This window comes from Pelodiscus sinensis, chromosome 1 (genome assembly GCF_052426305.1).
Source record: "Pelodiscus sinensis isolate ZL-2025 chromosome 1, ASM5242630v1, whole genome shotgun sequence".
In the NCBI taxonomy this organism is placed as follows: domain Eukaryota; kingdom Metazoa; phylum Chordata; order Testudines; family Trionychidae; genus Pelodiscus; species Pelodiscus sinensis.
Genome location: NC_143052.1, coordinates 351,425,045 through 351,437,206, shown reverse-complemented (window position 1 = coordinate 351,437,206; position 12,162 = coordinate 351,425,045). Strand labels below are relative to the sequence as shown.

The 12,162-nt window shown below is 45.5% G+C and overlaps 1 pseudogene; it reads left to right on the top strand.

The window, feature by feature from the left end:
• The first annotated feature begins 10,790 nt into the window (after positions 1-10,790).
• LOC102446869 (olfactory receptor 52P1-like) lies at positions 10,791-11,729 on the top strand (annotated as a pseudogene).
• Positions 11,730-12,162: the final 433 nt, after the last annotated feature.

Genomic DNA, 12,162 nt, shown 5'->3' with positions numbered 1-12,162 from the left:
AATAGCCCCAGAGCATTCTGGGCTTAACCTCTGTGTCACAGGTGCCCCCTCTTTCAGTGTCAGTGGCTACTGTCCATGGCAGCAGCATTCATCTGGGCCTTCACTTGTCCCAGGGTTGCCCACTCTCTCTATAATGTGCATAATTCTCAGCTTGTGAGCTTTTCCTGTGTAGCCGCCCTTGAAGCGTGCGTAATGTAAGCAGAGAAGCAGCACAGGTGCCCTGGCTTTTGCCTCTCTGTGTGGGAGATTTCTTGCGAGTGAGAGACAGACATTGAGCTCCTCACAGCAACTGATGAAGAGTGTGCTTGTTGGAATGAGGACAGCCCCAAAACACTCAGGATGCGTCAACACAGCACCCGAAACTCAAAATAAGATACGCCATTTGCTATTGCAAAACACAGCGCTATTTCAAGCCACCCCCTTACTCCTCGTCCAAAGAGGTTTACAGGGATGGCGAAATAGCACGTCCGCTATATTTCGAAATAGCGGACGCGTTCAAAAGACACGGGGTAGCTATTTCAGGATACCTCTGGTATCCCAAAATAACTTTGAGGTGTAGACATACCCTCAAAGTCAGGAAAGGGCCCAGTGCTGGCTTAGGACCAACCATCACAAAGAAAAATGTAATGTCAGCAGCGCTGACCATCTGCCTGTGCCTAGGCTCCTCTGTGCTCTTAAATCCCTCAATGCTGCCTGTCTGTCCATATCTCTCCTATCTGCCCATCTCTCCCTGCACAATTCCTGCCTCCCCCAAAGGTTGTGTGTGTGTGACACAAAGCTCCATGTGACACAAAGCTTTAACCTACTGCAGCCCATTGGGAACCTGGACCTACTTTTTAAAGGCTGCTTTTCTGGGCTGACCATTGCCGACATTGCTAGGAGTCACTAGTAGGACTACTCACCGCAGGAAGGATGATCCAGATGTTGGCTGGTTTCACAGAAAGTCCATTACCGTCTGCGATGCGTGCAAACGCCCCAGGAGGCCTCACAATGTTCCTTGTTCTGTCCATTAGGCAGGATGTCTGTTCCCTGTTTCAACCAGATTCAGGACTCCACATCATTGTGATCGAGATGCTGCGTATCTCCTGCCCCCAACCTCCAGCCGCACGCTGCGTATTCCTGGTGTTCCTTCCCAGTGAGATTTCCAGCAACAACTGGATTGGTCTAAGCCAGCAACATGATTTTATTGTTGTTGTCTTTTGGTGATTCTCATCCTTGCCAGATCCAGAGATGCAAGGGCACTGAGGAGGGCAGCCCCGCTCCCTCCCTGAAAAAAAAATGTTATCCTAATTGTCCTGAGCCTCTAAGCCTGTGAGTTTGAGATTTTAGCAACTCTGCTGTCAGCTCTTCTTTGGTCCAAATGAACTCACTGCACCTCAGTGGCCATGGGTCAACTCCCGTTGAAGTCACTGGAGGCTCATGGCCAATGTAAATCAAGCCATGTCTTTACATCCCTTACATGTGGATGTAGGGTGAACTTGTGTCCACATTGGGAGTTTTGCCACTTGTCTCCATGGGCCCAAGATTTCACCCTGAGTGCTTAACTTTTGGCTCTGATATGATAATCATGGCGTTGGCTCCTGTTAGAGAGGGCATTCTTCTGTTAAGGGTCTGCAGCAAACCCCCAGTTTATGTGGCGTTCTGAGACCGGGCATAAGAGATGGGGATTTTAAAACACAGTGGCCCTGATTTTACTCTCAGGGAGAACAGTATCAAGCTGGAGGGACCCCGTGAAGGCAGGCTGGGAAAGCAGAATCTGGCTGGCGTGGGACCCACTCTTGTTGTGAACATTCCCATCACACAGTGATACAGTGCAAAGGATTTGGCTGCATTTCCTAGAAGCACAGTGAAGTTGCTGAATTGGAAAACCTGCAAGAACCAAAGGAAAAACACTCCCTCCCCCAGAAAGAGAAGCTATTGAAGCAGGTAGAAGGACACAGTAAAAGACAAGGAACCTCCTCCGTGTTTCCCAAACCTTGCTAGTGAATGCTCTGAAACTCGCTCTTGACTTGAGCCCTCAGCACTAACTTTAACACTGAAAAAGGCAACTCACCAATATCCCTGTTCGGCAGAGGGAGGAAATCTCCTCACAGTGACAGGAAGGCAGAGCCCTGAGAGTGAGTGCATGTATCTTCCATAGCTGGCACTCAGCATGCTGGACAGAGACCTTTATGATACCCCTGTAAGTCCCTGTGGACTCGCAGATTGGCCTGCAAACCCAGACAATTCCCTCAGCTCTGTGAGCAGTGGGAAGAGCAGAAAACAGACCCTGGAGAACTGCAGCTTGAGAGCCTCCCCAGGAAACGAGGAAATGATTCGCTGATAACAAGGACTTAGATCTTCAGGGCAAACTGAGTCATGCAAACGGTTTGGCCTGTTGACAGACGCTTGGCTGTGTGTGTGTGTTCTTTCTGCATCCTGTTTTGGCTCTGGTCAGGATACCTATACAGCAGGCTCTGACTAAACTGCCCAACAATCCACAGACTGAGGGTGCAAACAGCATCCTAAACTTGAACTCAGATATGCAATTAGCACTATGCAAATTGCGTCTCTTATCTCGAATCTATTTCAAAATTGCTTATTTTGAAATTTGGCACGTTGACATAGCGCCAAATTTTGAAATAACGCACTATTTCGAACCATCCCTTAACACTCAGGCAATGAGGTTTACCGGGATTGCAAAATAGTGGGCCCATTATTTCAAAAAATATTTTGAAATAACGGGCAGCTTGTGTATCATAGAATCATAGAATCATAGGACTGGAAGGGACCTCAAGAGGTCATCGAGTCCAGCCCCCCGCCCTCAAGGCAGGACCAAGCTCCACCTACACCATCCCTGGTATAGCTATGCAGTGTAGATGTACCCTCAGTTTTCAGCCAAAGAATGTAGGTTTATTGCTGATGAGGTGCAGTGTTAATTCCCCCTTGCTCAGTGTTTATAGCTACACTATCATATGTGTGTCCTTGACAATGGACTGGCTCAATGAATGATGGGATGTTCCTCTCGGCTGGACAAAGACGTTTTTATGCACTGGTACAAATAAGTTAGGGTATGTCTACACTACCCTGCTAGTTCGAACTAGCGGGGTAATGTAGGCATACCGCACTTGCAAATGAAGCCCGGGATTTGAATTTCCCGGGCTTCATTTGCATAAGCCGGCTGGCGCCATTTTTAAATGCTGGCTTGTTCGAACCCCGTGCTGCGAGGCTACACGCGGCATGGGCTAGATAGTTCGAACTAGCAAGCCATTCCGAACTATCTGTACATCTTGCTCCCCTGGGGTACAGAGCCCCCAGAAGGGTCCGAGGCTGGAGGTCAAAGCAGTGAGGCAGGAGAGAAATCTAGAAGGAAAACTTTATTATGCATGCATGCAGGCTGACAGCTACCAGAGTAAGCAGCAGCAGCCCTGAGAGACAGATTCAGGGATCCTTTATACAGTATGCTCAGACAGTTTAGTTGTTGATTGTTTTCTTTAACATGTCAAAGTCTCAGCAGAAGTATTCTAAGATGTGTCTGTTCACACCAGAAGTGCTAGAAGTAAGTTTACAGTACAAAGGCACATGAGAACTTGAGTGAGGAGTCTACAAGGCAAACTGAGACAAAGATAAGAGTTTACATGGCAATTTGTGAGGGACTAGGAGTCTCCATGAAGTTGAGATAGGAGGCATTGTAAGGGTCTTGATTAGAGTTAAGATGATTTCTCTCTGTTACAGGGAGAGAGGCCTGGAAAACTTTTAACCCTTACAGCAGTTTTCTTTTAGAGAGTTTTGATTTCCTGCACAGTCCCCCCTTAGACACAATTGGAGTTATTTGATTTTTCTCCCACACCTGCTAAGGTGAGTATGGAATCAGAAAATTGCTACATCTGGATCTTTTGTTTCTTCTACTCCCTTCCCTCGCCTCCCCCACACATCTTGTTTGCATTACACCTGCCTGGACTACAGGAGGTTATGACTGTGATGGGTACGGTGTGGGAGCCATGGGGACTACTATGGCCCTCTAGCCCCCAGCAGGCTGGCTTTTTTTCCTCCTGCTTTGCTGGTGATTCAGTCTCTCAAGGCCATTAGCACCCAACGTGACAACAGATGGCACCACACTCCTGAAGTAAGCTATCCTAACCTAAGTCCCCCAAATACACACAAGCAGACACGAACCAATTGCCCAGCCCTCAAGTTCACAATGACCACTGGGATATAACATGGAAATTAGACTCTCTTCTCCTGCACAGGGATCTATTCAGTGTAAATCATTACCAGAGCTCATCCTCCCCTGTATGCGAAGCAACAGGGAGACATGGCCTGACAGGGCCCAACACAGAGAGGCATTGCACCAGTGTGAGATGCCCCAGAGAGAATGAACAGAAAAAATAATATTCACATGATCTTTCTCCTGTTATCCATTTCCAGCCTCTAACAGAGGCTAAAGACACCATTCCTACCCATCCTGGCTAATAGCCATTTTCTGAAAACTGCTATAGTCCTGATCTCCACTACATCCTCTGGCAAGGAGTTCCCCAGGTTGACTGTGCGCTACATGAAGAAAAACTTCCCTTTGTTTATTTTCAAAGCCTGTTGCCTATTAATTTCATTTGGTGGCCCTTAGTTCTTATGTTATGGAAGCAAGTCAATCACTTTTCTGTATTCACTTTTTCTACACCAGTCATGATTTTATAGACCTCTGCAATTTGCGTCTCTTTTTCCGATTATTTTTCTGGAAGAAGCTTTTCCGCCATTTGGCCCTGCCTAAATGGGGCCAAATGGTGGAAAAGCCTCCTTTTTTGGAGAAGCCCTTATTCCGTGTGAAACGAGGAATACAGGGCTCCCCGAAAGAGCATTATGGTAATTGCCACAATGTTTGGGAGACAGAACACAATATCAAAAGCCTATTGTTCTCCCAGGCTAAGAGGCTGCTGGAAATTAAATATAAAGGCCCTTTGGACATGATACATCTTCATCTCATATCTGCTTGGATGCTCAAGGGGAAAGCTTCAATCCATAAAGAATAAGACCCCAGGATTAATTTAATAACTCTAGACTGATTCTGAAAGCTCCATCTGACTAGAAACCTCAAAAATCTATGAATCTGTTTGCAGAACTTTTCTCTTGTCTATATGTATTTGATTCCTGTACCCAATTTGACTCTCCCCTTTCTGTCTTCCTTTTTGTAAAGATTTTAGATTTTAGATACACGAAGACTGGCGACAACAGCATTTTTGTGCTCATTGAGGGTACAATCCAGCTAGGAACCAATGCTTTTTGGCCTACAATCAGTGTTAATACTGTGACTAAAACAATTACTCCTCCTGGACACTTGAAAAAATTGTTAATTGAATTATTTTCTAAAGTGGAGCAATTAAAGGTGGAAGTGCAAGACTTGGTAGCCAGAACAAAAGAGGCTTTAGCGCTCATAGGCCAATGTATTCGACCACAGATAGAGGAAGTAGAAAGTGTACAAAGAGAGATGGAAACAACCTACTGGAAAATTCCAGAGGATGTAACCTTTCAACCAGTAGACAAAATTTAGTGTAGTCCTAATTGGATTCCAGGTGGTAATAGTTATTGCCTTATTTGAAATGTGTTGTTATATGCATAAAAAAAGAAAAAAAATATAATAAGAGGCAAAAAAAGGAATGGAAGTAGCTATCCACACTGCCATTCCATAGGCCATTCAGTTTAGGGAATAAAGTAATTGTTATAGAACACCACACCAGCCTAGGGGATAAGAGCAAGTACTCCATTGATGGAGCTGAATCAATTGTCATGGGCACACCCTCTTAGTATAACTGTAGAGCGATTCCTGTGCTTTGTTGACAATAAAACTGGCCACGTGCCTTTGTACTTTATCTGGTTCAATAGTCTTTTGGCATTTCCCTTGGAGCCTGCTGTACGGGCAACCTGCACATAGCCACTACAATATACAGAGGAGGCATGCACATTGTCAAACAGTTATCCTCATTGAACAGAACAAGAAACCGATCAGGACATCACACCGGTGACTTCTGACCACAACTTGGTATCCTATAGTACACTAAGGAACAGCCTTGAAGTTTGTCATGGACATTTCAGGATGGTGGTATTTTAGGTAGGTGGGCCCTCCATGGTGGTAAAGGAATCAAACAACTGTTACCGCTAGATGTTTTGTTGAAGCTACATTGCATACCTCCATGCTTGCATCACAGGTGCATGGAGGCCAAATATGGGTTCTGGAGGGCTTCTTAACCCCAGGGTGAAGAGCTGTGAGAGGTAGGAGCTCTGAAAACTGTGCCCAAGTGGGTAGAGGGACTATAGCTTGACCAAAAGATCCAGCTGTAGAAGTGGTTTGACTTCTTTACAACTGGGTCCTCATTCCAGCAGGGCATACCTACGTTAGGGTACGTCTACTCAGCAGCGCTATTTCGGAATAACTAACGTTGCACCTGTGATGCAAGCATGAAGGTGGGCAATGTAGCGTCAACAAAACATCTAGCGGTAACAGTTGTTTGATTCCTTTACCACCATGGAGGGCCCACCTACCTAAACTAAATAATTAATGTTATTCTGAAATAACATTGTGTGCGGCTACACTATAATCTTTAATTCGAAATGGGGAGCTGGAGGACTTTTTACTCTGACTCATGATAAGCCTCATTTCACAAGGAGTAAGGGAAGTTGAAGGAAAAGTGCCCTTCCTTCGACTTCCTGCTGTGTAGACAGCACCAATAGCTGAATAAAGCTATTTTAACTTCAGCTACACAATTGATGTAGCTGAAGTTGCATAGCTTAATTCGACATTAGCCCTGCTGTGTAGACAAATCCTAAAATATAACCGTACCAAAATGACCCCAGGGAAATACATCAGGCAGACTCGAAACTTGTCCCTTTATAAAATAGGGGATACAATGTGAGATGAAGTGAAGGTCATTATTCCACAAAGAGTGAACAAGAATCACAGAGTTAGTGGAGAAGTTCTGTGCTACTAGTTTTCACACCAAAAAGCATAACCCTTTTCCGCATCGAATTCTGAAAGATCAACACAATATTGAAATTTGCTGATTACTCAATGCAGAGAGTAGAATTAGAATACTTTCAACTGACAGATATACATCGTTGTTTGACCTCACAGATGGATACTGGCAAAGTTTGATGCTAGAATCCTGGGCGAAGAAAGCCTTTTTCACAACTCTCGGTTTACAGCAATTCAGCATCAACTTGTTTTGCCTCAACAAAGGGGCAATGACTTTTTAGAGATTAATGGACTACAACTGCTTGAACGGCATGCAGAGGTTTGATTCTACGCTCAGCTGTAAAAGGCTTTTGGTCTCGTATCTTCTAGCAGCATTCCCACCATAGCGTAGATGGCATTACACTGCACATAGAAAATAAAGCCATCATCAGTTGCTAGCCTAAACAGTCCGCAAGACTCCCTCTTGATGGATAATCATTTCTTCACTCCCAAGAGAGAGTTCTTAAGCTGGAGTTCTCCAGGGTGCATTTGTTATACTCTTCCAAATGGTCATGGAGCTCAGAGAATTGTTTGGGAGTCCTGGCAAACCTCATGGTCCGCTGGGACCATAGAGAAGAATCATAAAGGTTGCCCTCCAACACACCGAGTCTCAGACATGTGAGATTCACACGCTGACTCTCAGGTCTCTGCATTCCTATTGGAGGAAGATTACTTCTCTCTGCTGAGATGGAGTTCGGTGAGTTGCCTCTTTCTGCATTACAGTTAGTGCTAAGGACTCAGGGAGAGTTTCAGGGTTTACGTCACTGACCACCTAGGAAGAAATTCAACACGATGGTGACTGGAAGTGCTTAGTGTTGTCAGAAATACCAAGAGGCTTACCCAGTAAAATTGGAAATAGACAAATATTTATTAACTTTTAAGATCAGTTCCTTTTCTCTTACCTTGTCCTTTCATCTGTCCCAGTAACTTTTTTGGGAGCGGTGCTGTTTTTCTTCTGGTTTGTTTCATTTCTCCAATTCAGCAACTTCCTTGCCCTGCTGGAAATTGCATTCCTACCCTCTGCCATGGGCATCTGTGTTTCCAGGAGATTCCCAAGAAGAAGGGGTCATAGATTCTGCTCTCAAATTCTGCCTTCACTGGGTCACTCCAGATTAACACTGGCTTCCCTGAGAGCTCTATCAAGGCTCAGGTGTATTGAGAGCCTCTTCTTTCAGACCTTGTCTCAGAACATTACATAACCTGGGGGTTTCCCTCAGACCCTATCAGCGGCCTCACAGAATAGTGCTCTCTGTAGCAGGACCCAAATCCGTGATTTTCACAGCTAGGAGCCAAAATATACACAAAAAGGGTGAATCTGAGCCCCACTGATATTAATGGCAGAGGCCCATGTAGCCAGGAGTTGACCCTACCTACATCCACACATTAGGATTGAAATTAAATGGACTCATTTACAATGATTATGAGCCTCCAGAAACTTCTAATGGAGTTGTCCTGTGTCCTCTAAGGATGGGTGGGTTTGTTTGGAACAAAGTAGAACTGAGAGAAGAGTTGCTGAGATATCAAATTCATAGGATTAAAGGTTGAAAACAATCAAGATAACATTTTTTTTTCCAGAAAGGGAGAGATGTCTGCTCTTTCCTTGCACCTGCATCTCTGGAAAAGGAGAGGATATGGGCTATGTCTAGACTGGCAAGTTTTTCTGCAAAATCAGAAGATTTTGCGGAAAAAATTGCCAGCTGTCTACACTGGCCGCTTGAATTTCCGCAAGAACACTGACGATCTCATGTAAGATCGTCAGTGTTCTTGCGGAAATACTATGCTGCTCCCGTTCGGGCAAAAATCTTTTTCCGAAAGACTTTTGCACAAAAGGGCCAGTGTAGACAGCACAGTAGCGTTTTCCGCAAAAAAGCCCTGATCGCGAAAAAGGCAATTGGGGCTTTTTTGCGGAAAACCGTGTCTAGATTGGCCACGAACGCTTTTCCGCAAAAAGTGCTTTTGCGGAAAAGCATCCTGCCAATCTAGACGTGCTTTTCCGAAAATGCTTTTAACGGAAAACTTTTCCGTTAAAAGCATATTTGGAAAATCATGCCAGTGTAGACGTAGCCATGGAGTTTAAGAAGGCAGTACAAATAAATGGATCTTTCTGGCAGACAGGAAACCTAGGGGTGTTGATGGGAGAGGTCGAGTAAGACACAGCCTTAGGGGTGGGGTGGGGACACAGGACATGCAGAAGCCAGATCAGAATGATCCAGAGTTTTGAAACCAGACAAATCCTGCTCAGCGCCCAGATCAAGGAGGAACAACACAACCTCCTGGGATAAAGGGGTGTCTCGGGCTGTCACATAACCTGGACCACACTGTGGCAGATTGTCTCTGACACCATACGGATCGTCCCTCCTCCAGTGCAAAATCCCACTGCAATCTCATGGTAACGTCAGCAATTGACAACACAGAAAAGCAGCCTCAGGAAGGTGGGTTTGGGATTCTAACCGGCTGCAGTACCTTAAGGATTTGTCATTGGGAGGAAAAGGTACTGACGCTGGCTCCTTTCCGTTTCCACATCCCTCACTTCTTCCCTGCAGAGGCTGAGCAGTTCTTGCTGGGGCTCCCCTCACCCTCAGAAAAGCAGTTCCTGCTGCTCTCCCCCTTTCCGTGGTGCCAACAGGCTCTGAGTTTAATTTAGACTGTGGGGACATTTCTCTGAGCTGTCGCTGTGGGGTTTGGCACCTATTTTACATCCTGGATGAGGGCTAGAATCTTACATATACTTCATGGAGTAGTGGGCAGCACCGGGTTGGTGGGGCAGGGAAAAGAACGCACTCATTGGCAGTTGTGGAGGCAGGAAGGGCAGGATACACGGATAGAGATTGGGCCTTGAGGCTTTAGGAGAGGAAGCAGGTACATAGGGAGGCAGTCAGCACTGAGGGGCGTGGGGACACGGAGCACACAATCTTTATCTACACTCTACCACTGAGTATTACACAGACTTTTCTCATGTTTTCCCATACTCATCACCCTTGTAAGATAATAGTCCCACTATTTCAACCTCTTTGTATATAAACATGTCCCTGAGACTTTGAGTATTCTTCTTGTCCTGGCCTGAGCTCCTCTAACCCTGCACTATTCCTGTGGGATGGGTACCCAGTAACAGTCCAGAGAAGCAGGAAACTTTGATTGATCTCATGGCACTGTCTTTTCTGGAAGATTCTGCCTCCCACTTCTGGATCAAAACACTTGCCTTAGTTTCTGTCTATGCTTGTACTGTGAGCAGGGTTTCACAGAGCTCAGTGCCACGATGCTTGGGTCCCTCTGCTGTGTTGATATAGATAAATAAGAACCTAGTTAGGTGTTTCTGGAGTTCATGCTTTCTCCTATAATGGTGATAGAAATGTAGCCGTGTTAGTCTGGTGTAGCTAAAACAAAATATAGGAGTATGTAGCACTTTAAAGACTAACAAGATGGTTTATTAGATGATGAGCTTCTGGCCCACGAAAGCTCATCATCTAATAAACCATCTTGTTAGTCTTTAAAGTGCTACATAGTTCTGTATTTTGTTTCTCCTATAATGAGCATTTATGTTACAGTTATTCACATGGATGTTTCTTTACCATCATGCTTCCCATTGTCTTGGCTTGGTTAGATCCCTCTAAGGATGTCTCTGGACTTGGCTAGAACAAAGAATCTGGGGTCATCTGTAAATGTTGCCATCTCACTGCTCACCCTCCTTTCTAGATTAACTATATTTATCATCCTAATTAATGATAAAGTGTATAACCCATTTCCTGTGCTTCTCTCCATCACAGACAACATGAGTGTTTCTGAGGCCAATCTACAAACTGAAGACTTTATGGCAGCTTTCAACCTCACACCTTCTGATCAGTCAATGTTTATCCTAATGGGCATCCCTGGCCTGGAATATGCCCACATCTGGATTTCCATCCCTTTTGCTATATCCTACTTTATCATACTGCTGGGAAATGTCACAGTTTTGTTTGTGGTAGGCAAAGATCAGACCCTGCAGAAGCCGATGTACCTGCTGATCTGCATGCTGGCGCTCTCAGACATCGTCATATCCACCTCCAGCTTGCCGAAGGCCCTGTGTATATTTTGGTTCAACTGGAAAGGCATTACGGTGGCTGGTTGCCTCACCCAGATGTTCTTCCTTCACACTGTTTCTTTTACGCAGTCAGCCATTCTGGTGACAATGGCCTTTGATCGCTACGTGGCCATATGTAAACCCCTCAGATATGCCACCATCCTCACCAACACAAGAGTGGCTCAGTTAGGGTTTGTAGGTTTGATGTGAGCTGTCCTCCTTATGCTGCCTCTGCCCCTGCTCCTGAGTAGGCTGTCATTCTGTGCCAAGCGCAATATCACCCATATGCAATGTGAGCACATGGCTGTGGTTAAGCTGGTGTGCGGGGATACCACAGTCAACAGGATGTACAGTTTGGTGGCAGCATTTGCAGTCAGTGGATTAGACCTGATGCTCATTGCTCTGTCCTATGGTCTCATCATCAGGGCCGTCCTCAGAATGTCCTCCAGGAAAGCCCACCAGAAAGCCCTCAACACCTGCACTGCCCATGTCTGTGTGATGCTGACCAGTTATACGCCAGGCTTCTTCACCAGCTTGACACATCGGTTCGGTCAGGGCATCGCTCCCCATACTCATGTTATTTTAGCCAGCCTCTATCTCCTCATCCCTCCCATGCTCAACCCCATTATTTATGGGGCCAAAACCAAAGAGCTTCGTGACAAAGTGAATAAATTCATCTGCAGAATGTGACTGCCTGTGGTGACAAGAGGGGTAAAGGCATCTCCACATTAATTGTGGCACTCAGCATTGTTCCAGTTCATAGTCTGGGCAGTTGCTCACACCTAGGCTATATCTACATTGGCAAGATTTTGTGCAAAAACTTGCCACCTGTCTACACTAGCTACGAGTTCTTGCGCAAGAACACTGACATTCTAATGTAAGAAATCAGAGCTTCTTGCACAAGAACTCTGATGCTCCCGCTCAGGAATAAGCCCTCTTCTGCAAGTGTACGTGCGCAAGAGGCCAGTGTAGACAGACAACATGAATTTCTTGCGCAAGAAAGCATCTACCCTAGCACGGATACTTTTGCGCAAAAGCACATCTCTTGCGCAAAAGCACATGCCAGTGTAGATGCTCTCTTGCGCAAATACGTTAACGCAAAAATTCTTGCGTTAAAAATATT